Source organism: Lissotriton helveticus, chromosome 1_1, assembly GCF_964261635.1.
Source record: "Lissotriton helveticus chromosome 1_1, aLisHel1.1, whole genome shotgun sequence".
Taxonomy (NCBI): domain Eukaryota; kingdom Metazoa; phylum Chordata; class Amphibia; order Caudata; family Salamandridae; genus Lissotriton; species Lissotriton helveticus.
Window position 1 is genome coordinate 1,872,337,520 of NC_136057.1, and position 22,205 is coordinate 1,872,359,724.

The 22,205-nt window shown below is 45.2% G+C and overlaps 1 protein-coding gene and 1 non-coding gene across 2 annotated transcripts in view; both read right to left on the reverse strand.

The window, feature by feature from the left end:
* Positions 1–22,205, reverse strand: part of COP1 (COP1 E3 ubiquitin ligase) — a 922,999-nt gene that overhangs the window by 835,007 nt on the left and 65,787 nt on the right. The window lies entirely within an intron of this gene.
* On the reverse strand, positions 10,267–10,381 carry LOC144780269 (U5 spliceosomal RNA). Its single transcript, XR_013600732.1, has one exon. It is a non-coding gene; the product is annotated as a U5 spliceosomal RNA (small nuclear RNA).

Below are 22,205 nucleotides of genomic sequence, written 5' to 3' on the forward strand. Positions count from 1 at the left end.
CACATAATTCATCACTTGCCAAATAATGTATCACTTGCCACATAATTCATCGCTTGCCACATAATTTATCACTTGCCACATAATTCATGACACATAATTTATCACTTGCCACATAATTTATCACTTGCCACATAATTCATCGCTTGCCACATAATTCATCGCTTGCCACATAATGTATCACTTGCCACATAATTCATCGCTTGCCACATAATGTATCACTTGCCACATAATTCATGACACATAATTTATCACTTGCCACATAATTTATCACTTGCTCTACAATTTGCAGATTTTAGCAAAAGCAAACATTCCTTTGTATCTGGAAAGGATCAGAAGTTACATCCTTACAGTTCCCCTACTTTCACTTATTGTAATGCGGTATTTAAAGCACATGCATGCATGTTCCCGTCCATATAAATCCCATTAACGGTTTCACCCATCTTATAATATTCCGACTGCGCATTTTCTACCTGGTACGCCATACTCTAAAATCAATCCTTTGTATAGTTGACACTCCCAATCCATACATCTTAATACAGACATAAACACGTCATATTGTCAGTTGCCCCAACTCACGTTATTGTTATCTACCTAGATATAAATGTACACGTTCTTTCTGTCACTGGTATTAACGGTTTTCCCCAACTCTCTTTTTACGAACTGCACATTTGTTTGCTCCCAATTGTCACTATTACCTTATGTAAGTAACTTCCGCGCTATATAAAAAAATGGATAATTAAATAAAAAATAAATACCGCAAAACATCCTCGTTACTCTGCCGGCCTGCGACCAGGAAGTCAGGCAGGCCGGCGCGACAACAGGAAACAGGAAGTAGGAGGGCGGGAGCCTACCCCGCCTCCCACGGAAGAGCCGCGATTGGTTGCAGCACCGGAGCAGGCAAGAGCCTACCCTGCGCCCCGGTGCCGAAGAATGGAGGAAGAGTCCTGCTGCCGGTGAGTGGGGCTTCGCTTTGTGGCTGGCCTGCGAGGGCGGGAGGGGGGCATGTGTGGGTGTGGGCGCGCGCGCGGCGGCGGCCTGTGTATGTGTGTGAGCGTGCGTGTGTCTTGGAGTCTGTGTGTATGCGTGTGTGACTGTGGGGGAGGAGGAGGAGGGGGTTGCCTGTCTGGGTGCCTGCGTGTCTGTGTAAGTGTAAGTGCGAGTGCGCGCGCGTGTGTGTGTGTGTGTGTGTGTGTGTGTGTCTGTGTCTGTGTCTGTGTCTGTCTGTGTGCATGCATGCATGCATGCGCTGTAGGCTGGGAGGGCGGCGCAGGACGGAACGTGCGCGTTCGCGCACACCAATCCAGCCTGGACTGCGCTCGTGCACCTTCTCGTTCGTCCTTCCCTCGAGACAGCTAACTATACGTCTCCAACCCTGGAACATCCTTTGGATGCTAATTCCAGGGCGAGACCTAAAAACAAAAAGGGTTTAAAAACGATTTTCAAACAAACAGAAAGCAACACATCGATAAATGGAGTACCTAAGTTTTTCGTTGTCGCGAGTAAGTAGATCATTAAATCTTGTTTTTGTATTTTGCATTCTGGCACTTGTGGTTAAGCATTTTCAACAGAATAAAACAAATTAAAGCTCAGAATCCACTAAGACAAAACAGCACTGGTTGACATACTCACGCTTTTCACAGGGTAAGTTGAGCTCCTCCTTGTGAGGATGGAGTACATAACATCAAGTTGCGCGTTTGATTACAGCACATTTTTCCCTGCTCCAAAGAACTAACCGTCTAAATTTCACCTTGATCAGTTCATTATCCCAGGTCAGGTGTTAGTCATTTTTTTCTTTAGCAGTCTAGTACTTGTAGTTGTAGTTGGGAAAAATGTATTACTTACAAAACAACAAAAAAAGGTCTTTGAATGTAAAAGAAAAAGAGGGCTGGTGATCTGAGCTTTGCGCTACTATGCAATAAAATGTCACTCAGTGTGTCACACGAGTTACACACACGTAACACATAGACACACTTAGAACACCAAAGTATCACACATGCAGGCAGGTAATTTGGCAGCTATGTGGTGTTACGAAGTAGACGGTCCAAAACCTCTCAGCAACAGAATGGTAAGCGGGCCAGGCTTGGTGGCTTTATTTGGCGGTTGCACGTACCAATAGATACAGGCTCCCTTCCAAGGATGACATGGTCTGCGTATACATGCTTCGGATGTGGCATATATTTGTTTTTCTGAGACTGTACACCAATCGTGGCTCAGGGTGCGACTAGTTCCAGGACGTCGATTCCTTTCTTGATTTTCAGTAGATGATGACCGCAATCCGTTGCCAAGGACAATGTGTGATATCAAAGGCCTAACTGGCAAATCTTCATTTCATTAGTCAAAATGGTTGGATGCAGGGCACTATATAACGAGGAGGTTCTGGGTCATCCAGTTTATAACCAGAAATTTGCTTAACAAATATTGGCTGTATATCCAAGAAATGGGATCTTGCAGCAATCCAATTGTTTCTGACTGAGTTCATCAAGAGGTCAATTGCATTACAAGTGACACAAATCATGGTGCACTTTAAGGGCTAAATCCTTAAGAGGGTTGGAGGAACGCCAGAATATCCAACCGGTCTAGGGGGAAGTCAGTGAGTTAGTGTACATTTATATAGGACACACATCAAAACAAATGTGCTTCAACACTGGTTATCACATAGAAACACATCATGCCTCCAATGGTTATTTAGTTGGCTGTCATGCATAGCGGGATGCTATAAGAACTCTGGCACACCAAAAAAAGAGGATGAAAGACAACACATGGGGGCACTTAACTGCTTATCCTCTGGAATGCATGGATACTGCCAAAATATAATAAATGCCACCCCTCACAAGAGATCGGCAGCCCTGCCTGCTGCTACCTTGCTAGGAGATGCTAATGTCTTCGGTGTGTTTGCAGACAGCAGCATAATCCAGATACATTGATTGTTTGACGTAACTTATTGTGAAAACGTCTAACAATCTATTAAAGGTGTGGCGAGTATTGAATGGGACACAGTACCCATTTATGAGGCACGCAAACCAGAATTAACCAAACCTTGATGTGTCGTTCTAATATTTTTCTTTGAGAAGCCTTGATGGCCAAATGCTAAAAAGAATGAGAAATACCTAAGTAATCTATTGTAACATATTTTGACCTACTTTATAGATATACATTTTTATCCATAGGCAGTACTTGCTAAATACATTATGTAAATGTATGTGTGCATAAATGTCATCCAATATCATTTTGTTTTTTAAAACAACAAACAGAATGCATATATAAACACATATCACGCATAATCACTAAAAACGTGTATTAGGGGGTGTTTAAGGTTGTCTCATAATGTCAGTAAATACCCACCAATAAAAAGAAAAAACACAAACATTCACCGAAGAGCTTTAGTTGAAGCGACATGAAGGTTTAAATCTAAAATCTTAAATCCATTGACAAATCCCCACTTACGGTGAGCTACCGGCCTGCGACCAGGAAGTCAGGCAGGCCGGCGCGACAACAGGAAGTAGGAGGGCGGGAGCCTACCCCGCCTCCCACGGAAGAGCCGCGATTGGTTGCAGCACCGGAGCAGGCAGGAGCCTACCCTGCGCCCCGGTGCCGAAGAATGGAGGAAGAGTCCTGCTGCCGGTGAGTGGGGCTTCGCTTTGTGGCTGGCCTGCGAGGGCGGGAGGGGGGCATGTGTGGGCACGCGCGCGGCGGCGGCCTGTGTATGTGTGTGTGTGTGTGAGCGTGCGTGTGTCTTGGAGTCTGTGTGTATGCGTGTGTGACTGTGGGGGAGGAGGAGGAGGGGGTTGCCTGTCTGGGTGCCTGCGTGTCTGTGTAAGTGTAAGTGCGAGTGTGTGTGTGTGTGTGTGTGTGTGTGTGTGTCTGTGTCTGTGTCTGTGTCTGTCTGTGTGCATGCATGCATGCGCGGTAGGCTGGGAGGGCGGCGCAGGACGGAACGTGCGCGTTCGCGCACACCAATCCAGCCTGGACTGCGCTCGTGCACCTTCTCGTCCGTCCTTCCCTCGAGACAGCTGACTATACGTCTCCAACCCTGGAAGCATCCTTTGGATGCTAATTCCAGGGCGAGACCTAAAAAGGGTCTGAGGGAATGTTTAAAGTCCAATACGGATTCAATCCCCCTAATTCTAATAATCACAAAACATATTGGAATCCGTGGACCTGAAAAGCCGTACCATGAAAGACAAGTCTAAAGGCACTAGCAGCCCAAAATGCTGATTAGTATCAGGTAGAGCAAGGAAAGCAGAAAGAAACAGAGACAATTTACTCAAGAACCATCTCAGGATGGCTGGTGTCCCATCAATACACAATCATATGCCCAGTGTCGTCACCTGGGATTCCAAACAACTTTTTCCCGTCCCTTTTTGTTCACTGAAGGGAACAGAGAGAATAAGTTGTATCCTTCTGTGCAGTTCTCACAAGAGGAAAAATAAATACTGAAGGGACTCTTTCTTTTTATACTTTAATCAAGAGTAGTTCTAAAGTGCAGTGCACACAAGGTGAAAGAATGTGGTTTAAAAAGGATAAACAACAGAGATGAAATATTGCCCTTTCTAGCACTTTTCCTAACAATCTCTAGTATGTTTTTCTGCTAAAAACAGTGTGAAGGTGAAAAGAGAGGAAACAGTTAAGAATTAATCATTGTTTCAACGGTCAACATGTTTCAGCCACTAGGATAATTCTCCCTGACTTTCTTCAGGGCCTAAACAAAACTTCGTCCCTGCAAAACACGAAAAATCATAAATACAGTACAGATTCTGTTGTATCAGTATTCTGATCCTCGATAAAAGCATGATGTGTTACTGCATCATTGCTTCTCAAGGAATAAGCCTCACCTCTCTCGGCACCAACTCAAGTTTTTTTTAGAGGCCCCGCTCTGTCCGTTGGTACCTCCGAGTTGAAACCATTTTTGCCAGGCAAGATGCTCTGCATCACTGATGATGCTAGTGGTGTGGGTTAGGGAGCAATTTTTATCCCAAGGGAAAGGAGATTATCAGCGGGTTGTAGCATTCGCATCACACGTGTTATCTAGTCAAGAAGGTGCATATTCTGTCATTGAGCGCAAAATGCTTCCATGTACTTGGGCTCTTGCGTGGTTCAGAACCTATGTATGGGGCACAAAATGTGTGATACGCACAAATCATGAACCGGTAGTTCTGATTATTAATTGTACAAACATGAACTCCGCCAAAGCCACAGCCAGATTAGTCAGACTAAGTATGAAATTACTTGATCATTTTGACGTTGAATACATTCCTGGTGGTAGGAAAAGAAGAGTGGATTTTATCTTGCATCTGCCATGGTCCTGTGAATTAACCAACAGTAATAGTGAGATGGAATTTCAAGATGTGAATTGTTTGGTAGCCAGTGTGTTCTGGAACAATGATGATGGCATAAATGTGAGTGAGGAGTCGTGGAGGAATGTTCTCGGGAAGGACATGGCATCCAACAAAGTCCTTGAATACTAGTTCCGGGACTTGCCCAGAGAAGGGAGTTTGCCTGCAGGGTCAGAATTGCATGTTAAGTTCACAGCTGATTTGATTGTAGAAGATGGATTATTATTTAGAGGGGAGAAATTAATTCTGCCAAATGTAGTCAGCAGTGTTCTGCTTGCTCACAGCCAACAGGGTAATTTGTGGCTGATTCAACAAAAAAGGCTCAGTGAGAGTTACTGGCAGCCAGGAATGAACAAGGATGTTGAGGAATGGTACGGAAAGTAAGCAATTTTTACACAAAATGATAAGGGTCTTAAGTGAAATGCTCCCCATTGGGTGAAATAGAAACTCCTAAAGGAGTATGGGAGAAATTGTTCATTGATGTTCTGGGTCCTTTTCAACTTCTACCTGCAAACCACTGATATTATATTGCTAAGATAGACAGTTTGTCAAAATGGTTGGAAGTAGAATTTTTAGGAGAACCAAACACTAAAGCTGTTGTCACTTTTCTCACTGATGTTTTTGCAAGAGAGGGGTACCCGTTGGAACTTATTTCGGACAATGGGGTGCAGTTTGTATCCACTGAGATGAAAAACCTTCTGAATGACGCTGGGATTAAACACAAAAGATTCAGTTTCTATCCTCCTCAAGACAATAGGCACGTTGAAAGAGCTAATGGACTTGTCAATAAATGTGTAAGAGGAGCTAAAAATGAGGGCAGTGATGCTATCTAAGCCATACTTTCAGCTTACGAAAACACTCCTCATTCAGTGACAAGTGTATCATCTTTTAGAGCTTTGAGAGGAAGGAGTTCTTGTGACTCTTTAAGGCCTGCATGGTTAAGAATTTTAGTTGTGTTTTTTCCAATGTGCAGATTCAGTAGTTGATCAGTCAGGCTTGTACCATTATGAAATTCTGACATGATAAAAGTAAAATCAGGTATGATCATGTGCAACGTGCCAAACGAGTGTGGTTCAAGATAAGGAATTGGGTATGCGTCAAGCTGCCAGAGTCTAGAGTGATGAAGAGCAAAGTGAAATACAGTCCACCATGTTTGATAGATAAAGTCAGCACTGATGGCTGTGCAGTTAAATTGAGTATTGTCCAATGGTGGAATGTTGACCAGGTGGCCAAAGTAGTTGCGAGTAATGGGGTGCAGAAAGCTTTAAAGCCTCAGAGGTTCAGAACAAAGGTGAGACAAGAGTATTTCTCCTTTCTCAAACTTGCTGGGCAAAGGTATTTTCTGTGGCAGACGGATGAGCCGCATTCCAGTCATGTTTGAGGATTAGATTATAGGGTAAGATTCGTTTTCTCTGTATGAAGTTTTCTTTCTGTTCTTTATCATATTTGTGGACAGTTTTAGTGTTCATTGATTGTATTATTATCGCCCACGTTCTTCCATATATTATGCTATAGTTTTCTTTGTATGCATTATTCTTGTTCATTATCTTATGTTTTGATTTGATTTCATAGTTATAGTAGTTAGGAGGTTAGTATCGTGTTTACTGTATTTTCATTGTGTCAACATATTTTGTGAATTAAATGCTTTAACATTATTGTGTTTGAAATGTAAAGGGAAAGGTGTGTTCTGTTCTGTCTCGCAGCGCTGTAAGACCCTGTTCAACATTCTAGTATTGAAATGTTGGCTGGTGGTTTGACGGCTAACAGATGAGGCAAGTTGGCATCAGGGTGATTATCGGTGTAGCAGCCCATTACCTTTCATCTTTAATAAATACATTTATGCCATAATCACATCGCCTGCAGTTGATACCTTGATTTCACACAGATCTATATCAAAATCCAATGTGGATGTCGATGGAGGTGTTGGTTCACAGCTGGCCCAGGGTACAGGACATACAGCAGCAGCAGAAAAATGAGAACAAGAAACCCTGCCTAGTGGTTTAAAGTAAGGTCGTGCACAGGGATCCTGGGTAACCAATGGAGCCGTAGCTGTCTTTCTAGAGCCCAAAACACAAGCAAAACATATTATACTTTTTAATATACTCATTTATTATTTATTTTTATATGTAAATTATTTCAAAATCTCATATACTGATATCACAACCGTCGACCGATGTGTCACCGGTGAGGGTGGCGACTATCCACCCCTGAAGATTACGCACTTTCCATCAGACTTGAATCCCGATTCCCTCCCTGCTCGGAGGTGATGCCCCCCGTCGATTCATCCCGAATCGGAAGAGGTACGGGTCGACGATTTAGAATATACTCCGGTGGACCATTAGCCTCCGGGGAATCTGCAGATCCTGGTATCCTTCTGAGGTGACATCGATTCCACCGATATACTGACTTTGCCAATTGATCTCCTCTGGCACTTCTCCTCTGAAGCTCCCCCGAATCCTCGACCCTGTGAGAGTCACAGAAACTAGATCCAGTTTTTCAGACCTCGTCGGGAAGTATAGAAGGCTAAAGATACTCCTAAATTCCATCTCTGCACGGATAAAGATACACATTGCCCCCAGTTTTTTCCCCCACGTGGTTCATCGTTGCCTTGACGAAGGTGTGGCCTGGTTGGGCACATACACCGAAAACACGCGTCGGCGTGGTTCCTGCAGGCAACAGGATTGTCTATGCCTTGTCAATCCCTTCTGTTGTCATCTGTTGCCCAGCATCCCTTTGTCTACTGAATTGTATTTCCACCCTAACCAATTCATGTAATGGCATCCATGCATCAGTGGGAGTTTGTCTGTTTTGATGTAAGAAAGAATGATGGTATGTGTGTTTAGAGTATGTTGAAGAGTGAAGTTGAAAGTGATGTGGGGTTTGTGGGACTGTCTATGAGGTATTGAACTGTATATGTTTTTATGGACTTTTGTAAAATGAAATAATTTTTATGTTGTGATATCAATATATGAGATTTTGAAATAATTTACATATAAAAATAAATAATAAATGAGTATATAAAAAGTATAATGTTTTGCTTGTGTTTTTGGGCTCTAGAAAGACAGCTACGGCTCCATTGGTTACCCAGGATCCCTGTGCAGGACCTTACTTTAAACCACTAGGCAGGGTTTCTTGTTCTCATTTTTCTGATATTTCCTCCCCCGCCTAACTGCCTATATCTCTACCCGTTGGGGGGCCTTCTATTTTGACATATAGCAGCAGCACCCTCATACTTGCAGGATTTATTTCAATAAAAAAGTTGCATTTTTGCATAAAATTACATTACTCAGTCACAATATAGTCCAATGATTTCACAACTTTATATGTTAGACAACGCAACTCTACAAATAATTATTAATCTGGTTGCCCTGTCCCCCATATATGCGCCAGAGCTCCACAGTACCTATGAGGGACAGGGTGATGTAAAGATACGGCTAGTTTTTAGGCCTACGCATCAGTTCTAGCACCCAAATACTTTACAAGGCAAGAAACCGAAAATAAGAGATAAAATAAATATTTCTATATGTAGTTGTGTCCTCTACCACATAAATCTCTGCACCACACAGACCCTATTAGAGACAAGGACACCAAAAGCAACAGTTAGTTTTCACCTTGCACACTAGTACCAACACCAAAGTACTTTAAAAGGAGAGTAAGTACTCCTGAGTCTTAGCATGAAATGGCTCTCAGTCCTGATAAAATTGTAGAACAGAAAAAGCAGTGAAATATGTCGACCTAAATAACACATGCAACTACATTTCTCATACAGTGTACACAGACATTACCTCTGCCCCTCACCCATCGTTGCTTGCCCTGTCCCCCTCCTCCATCGTTGCTTGCCCCCATACCCCGACATCCTTTTCCCCATTGTTGCTTGTCCCATACACCACCCTTCTCCATCATCGTTGCTTGCCCAGTCTTTCTGACCCTCACCCCATTGTTGCTTGCCCCTTTCCCTGCCTCCTCCTGCCAGAAAAAAAAAAATCAATCAGACACGGCCAGCTCTAGCCATATCATAGTGCTTTTTTCCCTAAGCATTGATAAACCCAATAGGTCTCCCCTCCGCGAGGTCTATTGGCTTTGTCAATGTTTTTCCATCATGTTGTACAGATGTGTGCAGCATCGTTAAAAAAATTTAAAAGCACAATAATGCAAAAAGCATTGACCGAGTCATCGCACTTTTACGTGTCACTTTCAGCCATGCTACCGTATCTGGCTAAGAAAAAAAGCATAGACAAAGACAGTACTTCGCACATAGGCCTTTGCTAATGCTTGTTTTTCAAGGCACAGGTTAAATCATTTTCCCAGGATCACCGTCTGCAGCACTCGAACCTGATTCGTCAGTTTTAAAGCAGGCAGCTAAACCATATACAATTTATTTGTTTAATGCACCTTTATATTTGAATTACAGAGGGGATTTTAATAAAATCCAAATAATCAATTATACTGGAGAGGTGAGAGCCGATCCAGAAATAAACCCCAGATTGGATACAGTGTTTTATTTACAACTTGATCCTTCCTTATCCGATATTCTATAGCGCTGCTTGCCACACAGCAGTGAAGCCTTTCAGATGATAGAGCGATGTTTGCGTATGTTATGAAAGAAACTACAACAGAAGAGCGTCGCAATAACAATCGTTTCCCTTGCGGTGAAGAAATAAGAGGCAATTGGGACGGTTTCACCCAAAACCTGTAAAATATAGAAGCTTATTCTTTCATTTACCAAGTAAGCGTAACCCTGCAGCAGCAGGGCATTCAAAAATGGAACTAAATTTAATAAAAGGCGAAACCAGTAAATTATTGTAGCTTAAGCTTTCTTTAACAAAGTAAGAGTAACCCTGCAGCAGCAGAGCTTTTTAAATTGAACTAAGTTTATTAAAAGGCGAAACCAGTAAATTATTGTAACTTAAACATTCTTTACTTAAATAAAGATAACCCTGCGGTAGCAGAGCTTTCAAAAATTGAGTGAAACTCTTAATTGTTCCTCTCCACGGAAATCTTTAGTAAAAGGCGAAAGATTTATTCGGATTGAAGAGAAACCAGAGTATGAGTAATACAGTCGCTGACTGTGGACCCATGAAACAACTTTCCACAGAATATTATGGTGATTTTAAAATGTTCATCATTGATAACCCTTTAAAATACAACAAACTCGTGATAAATCTTGTAATCCGGTAAACTGACAAAATACTTGTTTTCACAAACGAACCAAGAGCAGGACATATAATTGACACGGACTTCTGGGTATGTAAATTTCGTCTTCAGGCACGTGACAGGAAAGGCTGTCACACTCGAGTCTCCCAGCTCAAGCCTTAGCGTCGCTCCTTTTACTCTTCAAATTCCGAATGGTGCAGCGTTCGGAGCCTCGCGCAGGCTGGTGTGAGGCTCGTGGCTCCCAAGAGGAGGACTTTTACTGCCACCATCTAGGCATGCTGGCTGGCTCATTTTTTGTGTGTGCAGATTTATATAGCACGAATTCTTCCCGAAGGTATTGGAACGCTTTACTTGTGCACTAGTTACGTTACACATGGTAAGTGGTAGAGGCCAACAGCAGAGAGACAATTATCTACGTCATTCCGCAACAAGCGCACGTCAATGATCTCAGGAGACTGTCATAACAGTAGATATCCCTCTTTGGTGTTTCCATGTAGTGACCGTTACATCTAAGCAAATAATATTTTTTTTTGCTCTGGTGATAAGTGCACAGAGAAAGACCTGAAGATATTCACAAAACAGATAAAGCGACCTCTGCTGTGCTGTATAGGGACACTGGAAGTCACCATGAAGTTGCATGACCATATAAACAGAAGAGGCCAAACAAAGGCAGTTATTTTATAAACTCAATGAACTCAAAAGTGACCTGCAGTATCCTTTTACCATATGGCAGGAAAACTGCCGGTGCTCAGCACCGGTGAGACCCGGCCCACTTAAAGCCCTGGCAGAGTATTTTGCTTCTTACAATAGAAAATCACACCATTACCCTTCCCATAAACTGTTTAATTCCTTAAAGTCGTCTATTTGCTTTCATATGAAAAGGACAGTATGGCTGGTGACACAAAAGTGAATGGTCAAGTGTGAAATTAAACACACAAAGCAGGTTGTAATTTACTGCAAAAAATATTTGAAAACGTTTAAGTTTGATTTTTAGAAAATACTTTTGCTCAGCATGTGTAGGAACATGCAGCAGGATTGCATCTTTCCTATATTTATCTACAGCAAGCAACAAGCATTTGCAATGCAATAGGTCTCTCATTAGCAAAGTTTGAGCTATTGGTTTTGCAAATGACAATTTTTTTTATTTATGTGTTGGTTTTGAAAATAGCGAAATTAATAGCTTTGTCATTTACAATGCCAATACTTTTAACTTTTGCAAATGTGACACCTATACCATTTGTAATGCAACATGTTTTGTATTTACGTGACTTAGATGTATTGATATTATGAATAACAATGGCTTTTCATTTTTTTAAATAATAATACTTAATAAAAAGTTATTGTAATTTATGATGGCAATAGCTTAAAGTTTTGTAAATAACTTTTGTGAAGATTATGTTCAGGGTATGTTATTGTGACGAAAATCCAAGAACAGAAGTCAAATTTTAACATCTTTTTGTGATATTTGTAATAAACAGTGAGAGAACATATTTGAACCCGTTGTTGAATGGTTGCACAGATTGATACTGTGGTGGCACTGAGTGATGTTGTGGTGGTGACGAGTGATGCTGTGACATTCAGTGATGCTGTGGTAGCGCATAGTGATGTTGTAGTGACCCCGAGTGATGCTGTGGTGACCCCGAGTGATGCTGTGGTGACCCCGAGTGATGCTGTGGTGACCCCGAGTGATGCTGTGGTGACCCCGAGTGATGCTGTGGTGCCACTGAGTGATGCTGTGGTGCCCCTGAGTGATGCTGTGGTGCCCCTGAGTGATGCTGTGGTGCCCCTGAGTGATGCTGTGGTGCCCCTGAGTGATGCTGTGGTGCCCCTGAGTGATGCTGTGGTGACCCCGAGTGATGCTGTGGTGACCCCGAGTGATGCTGTGGTGACCCCGAGTGATGCTGTGGTGACCCCGAGTGATGCTGTGGTGACCCCGAGTGATGCTGTGGTGACCCCGAGTGATGCTGTGGTGCCCCCGAGTGATGCTGTGGTGCCACTGAGTGATGCTGTGGTGCCACTGAGTGATGCTGTGGTGCCCCTGAGTGATGCTGTGGTGCCCCTGAGTGATGCTGTGGTGCCCCTGAGTGATGCTGTGGTGCCCCTGAGTGATGCTGTGGTGCCCCTGAGTGATGCTGTGGTGCCCCTGAGTGATGCTGTGGTGCCCCTGAGTGATGATGTGGTGCCCCTGAGTGATGATGTGGTGCCCCTGAGTGATGATGTGGTGCCCCTGAGTGATGCTGTGGTGGTGCAATAGATGGATAGAGTGAGGGCGATAGATAGATGTGTGTGGTTGTGTGTGTGTGTGGTTGTGCGTGTGTGTGTGTGTGTGTGTGTGTGTGTGGTTGTGTGTGTGGTTGTGTGTGTGTGGTGTTGTATGTGTGGCTGTGTGTGTGGTTGTGGTTGTATGTGTGGTTGTGTGTGTGGTTGTGCCTGTGTTGTGTGTGTGGTTTGTTGTGTGTGTGGTTTGTTGTGTGTGTGGTGATGTGTGTGTGGTGATGGGTGTGTGTGGTGATGTGTGTGTGTGGTGATGTGTGTGTGTGTGTGTGTGTGTGGTGATGTGTGTGTGTGTGGTGATGTGTGTGGTTGGGTGTGGGGCTGGGTTGATATATATGCTATACTTTATTGAGAAGGACAAAGGTCAGAGGTCAGCTATAATGGGACAGCAGATTACCTTTCAAAATGCTGGGCTCACCATAACTCGAGCTAAACCCCTGTGAGACACGCCCCCCTCAGAATTGGAAGTACATAGAGAGGCTGGTGCTCTGCCCACGCCCTCTGACCTCCCTTCCCCCAAACTCTGCTGCTGGTTCCAGATAATGTTATTAGGGAAAAGTACACGGAGACAGAGAGGATTAGTGGGGTGAAATTAGCCACCGCCCATCGCAGTCAGGCACGTGAATCCCTGCCCAGCCCCACGGAGGAACAGACTTCAGTCTGTATCTTAATGACCAGTGGCCCTCGGGAGCTTCATTCCCTCACCTACCAGGACCCATGCAAAGCAGGACATTTCCAATTATAACACAGGTTTTTGACATTTTCAGGGTGGTTGACGGACTAAATAAGTGAACCCGAGATCAGAGGCACTGTTTCGCTACCTGTAACCACACACCCACCTTGGTTGTACCTGCACCAAGCCACGCCCTGGTGTTTAACCTATCGCAGCTGCCTGTATTGTGTATCCACCTTTGGCCACTCCGGTTCCCCGCCACACTTACCTGTAACCTCCTGACTGCCTGTAAGGAAGGCCCCTGCCCAGCCGGCTGTTCGTAACACCCACCTTTACCACACTTACGTGCATTTAGCAACCCACTGGCCACCCACCTGGCTATTTGTGTGTTTGTTAATTTATATTTGCGCGAAGTTGGTCGGAGAGCTTTATATCACATGAGAACCTTATGATCATTCTCTCGTTACTGTACGCTCCCCTCAAAGCCTGCAAACCCCACCAAACCGCCCCCTTCTACGCCCGGCTGTAACCTCCCGCCTTCAGTGTATAAACTACTATAGGTATTTGGAAATGGGAAGTTTAGATGCAGTCTGCACTTTATTTACCAAAAGACCAGTCTGCACTTTATTTAGCAAAAGACCCCGAAACGACAGGCGCATGACGGCAAGTCTCTGGGTGAACAGCCACCCCCCCCCGAGCACCTTCATGAAACCACCCCCAGTGAGAAAAGACATAACTCCCTGGGCTGGCACGGTTATAACTCTTACTGCGACAGAGAACGGCGCCCTCGAAGGTGCGCCACGCCCCTCACATTCGACCACATCCTCTCCCGTTTCTGAACTTTATTCCGGATTTTCTCTTTTCCGAGCGCCTAGTAATCTGTCAGCGGGACTTGTCGGCACTCGACATAACGCCTGTAAAAATAAACGCTTTAGGATGTAGGGTCCGTTTCTCGCGAACGAGCAATAAACAACAACACAGTTATGCGTCCGCTGTACATACCCACTGGTGTCTGGGCTTACGATCTTCGGCGGTACTCCTTTCTGGGTCGAAGGCGCTCTCCTAGGGGCTGGGTCTTCGCAGCACCCTCGTGCTCCCTTAGTTGTCCGGATCCTCTCAACACCCTGTTCCCCTCTGTGTCCCTGGTGCTCTCCTCTCACAATTGGCAGTTGAAAGAGGAAGGAAGTTGGCTGAGAAAACAAGACGTGCGCGTGCATTCCTGAAACTGAAACCTGTGGTGGGGCGGGACTTCCGTTTTTGGAAGCCCGCGCCCACAGAGTGCTGCAGCCTGGCCAGAGAAGCAGTGGAGACGCGGGGCTCCCATGCCCGAGGGAGAGCCCCGCGGAGACTGAAGAAGTCCGATGGCACCGATGAGGTGAGTGGGGCTTAGTTGTAGGAGGTATGGGGGTGTCTCTGTAGGCTTGTGTGTGTGCGCTCGTTTGTGCGTGTGTGTGCGTGTGTGTGTGTGTGTGTGTGCGTGTGCGTGTGTGTGTGTGTGCGTGTGGCGGCGGGGGGGTGTCTCTATGTGTGCGTGCATGTATGTGTGCTCGTGTGTGTGCGTGTGTGTCTGCTTACATGAAGCTAAAAGGGAGATAGGAGATTGTGAACGCGCGCGCGACCTGATCCGATTCCGCAAGGTTGCGCGTGCACATCACTTGTCTCTCCCTTAGCTTCTTGTAAGCAGAACTGATCACAATAGGCCTCGCAGCGACGATCGCTTCGCAGGTGAGAGACCTAAAAATTAACATGTTGCGATAAATACATTCTTTCTGCTGGTCACTGTTCGTCTTAGAAAAACAAGATCACAAGGAGGAAAATCCAATTCTCGTTTTGTTTAAACAGCAGCTCTGTGATCAGCCCTTTGCCTTGGCTGCTGCTGGCTTTAGCAGAAGGAACTGTGACATCACAAAGAAACTGTGATCACTTATTACATCTGAGCAGCCACGTCATTTCTTCATTAATGGTGACTGGATAAGTAACAACTCGACTGTAATAAAGAAATTAAAGGCAAGGTTTTATACAGGGTTTTCAGGCCTCCATTTATTACATACTGTCTAATCTCCAAACGCTAGTCAGGACATAAGGTAGGGCTTTCTAACGCTTTTGACATGTGACAAAAATCTTCTAATAAGTCGAGGGTCTTTAAGTGATTTGTACATTTATAGATGAGGATAATGAAAACTTTGATGCCTTGCACCCACTGCTTTCTGTGAGACGAAACGATATTCCAATGCAAACACAGTTGTCATCAGCCGAAGGCAGCAACTTTTTTCAGAAAAAAACAACACATTAAGTCGGAGCTACACTAGCCAAGGGAGCTGCAGATAATGTAAAGCGACCCTGCATATCACCCAAACTGTTAAACGTGTTGCTTCACACTCTGGTTGATATCATCACAGAATTCTGCATGATGCGCTACGTTTTAAGTAGTGATGCTGTAACGCAGTTCGATCATGGGTACGGATCTGCGAACCAGAACAAGACTTCTGATTGAAGGATCTAAAAAGGATAACACGCGAGATCCAAACTAACAGTAGAACTGGTTACAAACCAGTGATCATTCTGTTCTAACCACATCTTAACCTTTCAGCTGCCCAGCTCGGCTGGAAACAAGCAGTATCCCCTATTAACATTAGTAAATTAGACCTCGAATTCCAGGCAATGAGAGCTCCGTATCTTCCAGATCAAGTGTGAAAACAGTGATTTTCATTCTTGGTTTGTATAAGAAATTGGTCCATTTCAGCAGTGGAAAAAAAAATGGCGATTGTATGCAGGCGGCTGTCTACAATTCGAAAAGAACACATGGTAGGGGAAGGTGGAGGGTGTAAAACTAGGTCGCCCTCCTTACGTATACAAACAAAGAAAACCCAAGGTATTGGGGTTTGAGACCTAGTCCAGGAATGTGGCTCCTAACCAGTGTGATCAGGAAAAACCTGAAAGAAAGAAGCATTTCTTTCTTGAGTCCCCTCCGTCACCAGGGTTTCCCCACGGTGACATGCTTCATCATTGGGGCCATCCCAGTTCTCTACGAACCGCAAGTCGTAGCACGCCCCAGTTTGGACCCAGCTACGTGCAAATCAGTCTTGATCCTGTGCCTCATGGGAACAGGCCCGCCCGAACTGCAAAGCCAGTTCTCCCTGGACCGGAAAAAAGCATCCTGGGACCGGTTTCTGGGTATTACCCTTCATTAGCCAGGCTAGCTTGAATCCAGTGGCAAAGTGAACAAGCGACCCATCCTAGGTAACTCGCGGGGGGATGGCCGTTACTAAGGTCCCCCATGTGTCTGTCTTATATTGCAACGCGCAATTGGGCGGAGCGCGAATCCAGTCTGCACGCCAGCATATGTTTAAAATAGTGAAGCATGGTCAAACAATTGAGTACATGGTGTGCATCTCACCACCACTAAAAGTGAGCAAGGGACCCACGTCTGGGCATACCCATCCCACTTAGAGCGAAAAGTGATATACAAACAAATGATGTAACGAATGCTGAATAAATCAAACCTTTACCCCCAGTCAAAGGATCTGGGTTAAATCCATCGTTCTTCTGCTCAGTACGCCCCCCCCCCCCAGTTTGGACCTAGCTAAATGCAAATCAGTCTTGACCCTGTGCCTCATGGAAACAGTCCAGCCCGAACTGCCAAGCCAGGTCTTCCCTGGACCGGAAATAAGCATCCTGGGACCGGTTTCTGGGTATTACCCTTCATCAGCCAGGCTAGCTTGCATCCAGGGGCAAAGTGAGCAAGAGACCCATCCTAGGTAACTCGCGGGGGGATGGCCGCTGTCTGGGGTTGACCCCCTACATAGACCAACCTTACATTTCTAGAAACCACACCCCACACTAACAATGGACACCACTCCTTGTGTCAAAATTATTTCTCTTAATGTAAAGGGCTAACTTAACCCCTCCAACAAACGGAGCCAGATTTGATGCTACTTGCTACACCAAGACCCAGATATCATATTTTTACAGGAGACACATCTATTGCAATCAGATACAAACCGTATGGCCCATCCCAGGTAACCAACACAATACTGGGCATCTTCCCCAACTAAGACTGCCGGGGTTGCAATATTATGCAAGGGTGGTGAGAGACAGACTTGACATTCAACATGGGGCACAACCACCCACCCTTCTCAACATATATGCACCTAACCAAGATCAAGACCTCTTTCTTAGGAATTTATTGAGAGACCAGGTGATGCAGGAAGGAAACCAATTAATACTAGGGGGAGATTTTAACTTCGTATGGGACCCAGACTTGGACCGTGGGACTCGCTCCTTTCAGGGAGCTGGGGCGATGTCTGCTGCAGTGAAGCGAGCCGTCACGGATCTCAGACTTTTAGGTGCTTGGCGCTACCACTCTCCAGACGCACGAGATTACTCCTACTACTCACATATACACCGCTCATACTTCCGCATAGAACATTTATTCCTCTTCCATTCACTTGCGCGGGACATAACTTCTGTCTACATGTCTGACATCTCCATATCAGACCACGCCCACTTTGAGTTACTACTACAAAACGCACACACCCAACCCGGCATAGACCTTGTTGGTGACTACATCCTCATATAATGCGCGACCCTGTAGAAGTGGCAAAACAGCGTACAGCCAACTCAGCCTATTTTACATCCAACGACCTCCTTGAAACCCCATACCCAGCCATATGGGACGCTTTCAAGGCAACTACCAGGGGAGTCACCACGTCTATTTCGATAGTGCATAATCGGGAAGCTCGATTGGTGGAGGCCAACCTGGCTAGCAACATAAAAGCTCTGGAGATATTGAACCATTCGGCACCCTCCCAAGCCCATAAACGATGCCTTGCTATGTTTGGGGTCATTTATTATTATTATTGCTGGATTTGTAATGTGCATGGCTGCCCCAGCAACGGGGCGTCCCAACGCCGCCAAAGACAATTGAGAATAAACGTTGAGGGAAGAAGTTACACCGGGAAGAGCCAGGTCTTTATGGCTTTCCGAAATGCAAAATGATTCTGGATCCCTCTGATGGAGACAAGGAGCGAATTCCAGCGTTTCGTCGCAAGACTACGAAAAGAACTGCCTCCAGCTCTAGCTCTTAAGACTCGAGGAATACAGGCCAGTCCTTGATCGGTAGACCCTGAAGTGCGCCGCGGGGCATAGAAAGCTAGCAAATTAGCCCGCCCCAAGGGTGCTTGTTGAGTCAGAATCCTGTGAGACATGCAGGGCATTTTAAACTGCATTCGTTTTTCAACTGGCAGCTAGTGTAGTTTAGGTAAGACGTGGGATACGGAACAGAATTTAGAGAGTGCCACGAGAATTTGCGCCGCTGCATTCTGTTTTCTCTGCAGGCCCCTAATACTGGACTTATTGGCAAAAAGATAAAGAGAGTTACCATAGTCCAGTCTAGATAAGATCATCGCCTGAACAATGGTTTGACGTACTTTTGGAGGAAAAAAAAACAGGAGAGTTTTTAATTCTCGCAGGAGCCCGAAGCAGATCCCTGCCACAGCTTTCGATTGAGTGTCAAAGGTGAGACCACTGTCAATCCAAACACTAAGGTTCTTTACTGCCTTTTTAGGCGAAGGAGCCGGTTTTAGATGATCCGGCCAGTACAGCTCAGACCACAAATCTCAGTCCTTCCCAAACAGCAAGCCTAGCTCAATTAAGAGCAAACAGGACAAATAGGGCCAAATGCACACTGCTGGCACTGACACAAAGGTATTAAGATGGGGGGGCACAAGGTGGGGTCTATCCTGGTGCAGAGGCTGCGACGGAGGAAGGCAAAGGCACACATAGCTAAAGTCAAAATCGCATAAGACAAATGGGCCATTACAAAACAGGACAAGCTGAAAGCCTTTCACATGTTCTATTCTGCCCTATGTGATAGAGGGCCCTCAAACCTGGGTGAGAAGCATTCAATACTCTTTAACTGTTTGTGGACACCCTAGACAAACAACACTCACAACTCCTCGAGGAGCCAATCACCGTAGAAGACCTGCCAGTAGGTAAAACACCGGGCCCAGATGGACTGCCGGTCCACTTCTACCGCATGTTCCTTCAGCAAATACAAGACCAACTATTGCGACTCTTTAATTAATTTACAGATAATAAGGGCCCGAAGGCCATGGCAGAAATAGCATTTATCCCCAAACCTGGCAAGGATCATACCCTATGCTCCTCTTATCGCCCTATTGCACACCTTAACACAGACACCAACATTTACAGCAAAACCCTGGCTAACTGTCTAGAGGCATATCTCCTGGGTCTAATTGACCCTGATCAAGTCGGATTCCTTCGACAATGCCAAGGGGCGGACAACGCACGACGGATTGCCCACTTGGTAGAAAAATCACATTGTCAGAATATCCCTGCCTGCCTTCTATCGCTTGATGCTGAAAAAGCAGTTGATCGGTTGGATTGGCATTTCCTAAGGGCGGTCCTCCAGAAGATAGGAATGGGGCCCACAATGGTTCTCAGGATAATGGGGTCAATACACCTATCCCCAAGCGCAGGTTAGGGTTAATGGTCAGCTCATGCAACCGATACACATACACAGGGGCACTAGACAGGGCTGCCCACTCTCCCCCTTGCTCTTTGCGCTTGCAGTAGAGCCATTAGCCATAGCTATCCGACCATCAGGGGATATCGGCGGTATCACTTTTGGGGGCTCCGACCATAAGATAGCACTATTTGCAGATGATCTACTACTTAACTTGTCAAAACCCAAAACGTCCTTGCCGGCCCTTATAACAATCCTAAAATGATTTGAAGCGGTCTCTGGACTTAAAATCAACCTCACTAAATCATGGGCACTGAATTTGACCATCCCCAACGAAGACATCCCGGAACTGCAATCTCTTACCCCCTTTCAATGGGCAACACACTCGATACAATATCTCTGGCTTAATCTAACTTCCAAACTGTCTACATGGATGCAGGCAAACTAGGCGGAATATAGGAGAGCAGTCTTTGAGGATCTGTAAACTTGTAAGTCACTGCCACTATCATGTCTAGGGAGGCTCAATGCAATCAAAATGTCCGCCCAACAGAAAATATATTTAATTAAAACGCTCCGCACTCCAATACTGCAAGCCTTCATACAGCGCTTACAACAAGGCCTAACCAATTTCATATGGGGAAGAAAGCAGCAGAAATTTCCAAACAAGCTCCTTATGCTACCTTGAGACAGAGTGGGATGAGCATGTCCCAATCTCCTAGAATATTATTGGGCATCACACCTCCGATACATCTCGGAGTGGGTAGTTCGTGAGAGCGAGAAGCATTGGCTACATATGGATCGGGCGGTGGCCTGCAGACCCCTGTGGGACTTAGCTTTGCTTCTACAGGGACCCCCACCGCGCAGCGAATACACAGCCACCCCCACAAAAACAGTGCTGAAAATCTGGGATATGGTCGTATTTTACAGGGGTCTCACCCCAATATACCATTGGCAGGAAACCGAACTTCCCACTGGCCTTGCAACTGCACTCCTTCTTAACGTGGACTGAAGGAGAGTGCCGTATAATTCGAGAACTTTTTGAACGAGAAAAGTTTAAAACATTTGAACAGTGTAAAAAGAAATTCCACCTATCTGAAGAGGCTAGATTACAATATTTCCAGATCCCGCACAGGCTACACATACCATTGAATACCCAAAGGATGACCCGGCCTTTTACCCCCTATGAGACACTAGTGTGCTCTAAAATGAGTCCGGGCTTTGATTTCTCATGCCTATCGAGGACTACAACACTCCACCCCCATCAAATCCCAAACGTGCCAGCCGCAATGGCAAGCAGATAGGGCAGACGAGGCCTCCCTAAGCCCTGGGAACAGCTCTGACGAGACACACCGAAAAAATTTAAAAGCGTTCTGCAGATTTCAGTTCTCACTACCTGACTGTTTCTGAGATTGTTTCCTATGAACGGCACACTGGTTGGGGTGGGAGGGGTTGGTTGGTGGCGGGGGTGGGTTACTGGTTTTTGTTCTTACAGTTTGGCTTTCTCACAACATCTACCATTTGTTGCCTTGGCACTATACCTCTGCTCTGGCGTATGTACTTAGCCTATTATTCGATTTACAGAGAAGACGTGTCTGTCTGTCTCGCTAGCAATATATGCCTACTGCTTTTCAATCGCACTGTGATGCCTGTGTTTGCTCTTAAAATCAATTAAACAAATTTGAAATTTAAAAGCATTCTGCAGTGGGAAATCGCAAGTAAACTCATGACAAGATGGTACTATACCCTCCAGCGACTACATAAAATGTTCCCCACCTCTTCACCCAACTGCTGGCGTTGTCAGCACGTGATTGGGGACTTCCTGTACATATGGTGGTCCTGCCCATTATTGACTCATCATTGGAAAGAAGTCCTAAGTTATATAAAAGACGTAGTAGGCTACCCCATACCATCTACCCCTGCTGCGGTCATCCTGGGAGTTAGGCCCTCAACTCTTCGCCATGACTCACGCAGACTGGTGCATTATATCCCATAGGCTTGGGGGAGCCAAACAGATAATAGCTCTCTATTGGAAGAAAGCATCTACACCACCCATTGCCATGTGGTTCACCCGCTTATGGCACACTATGGCAAAGGAACTCCTTACATCTCATATAACACACACTAAACCTAAATTTACAGGCACATGACTACCTCTAATAGATCATTTCTTCAGATTAGAACACACATGCTTCACTACAACTAAGCTTGAGCCCTACAACTATTTGATGATACCCCACCAATCCAGCACACTGACATATCGCACAAGACATGGCAGTCGAACATT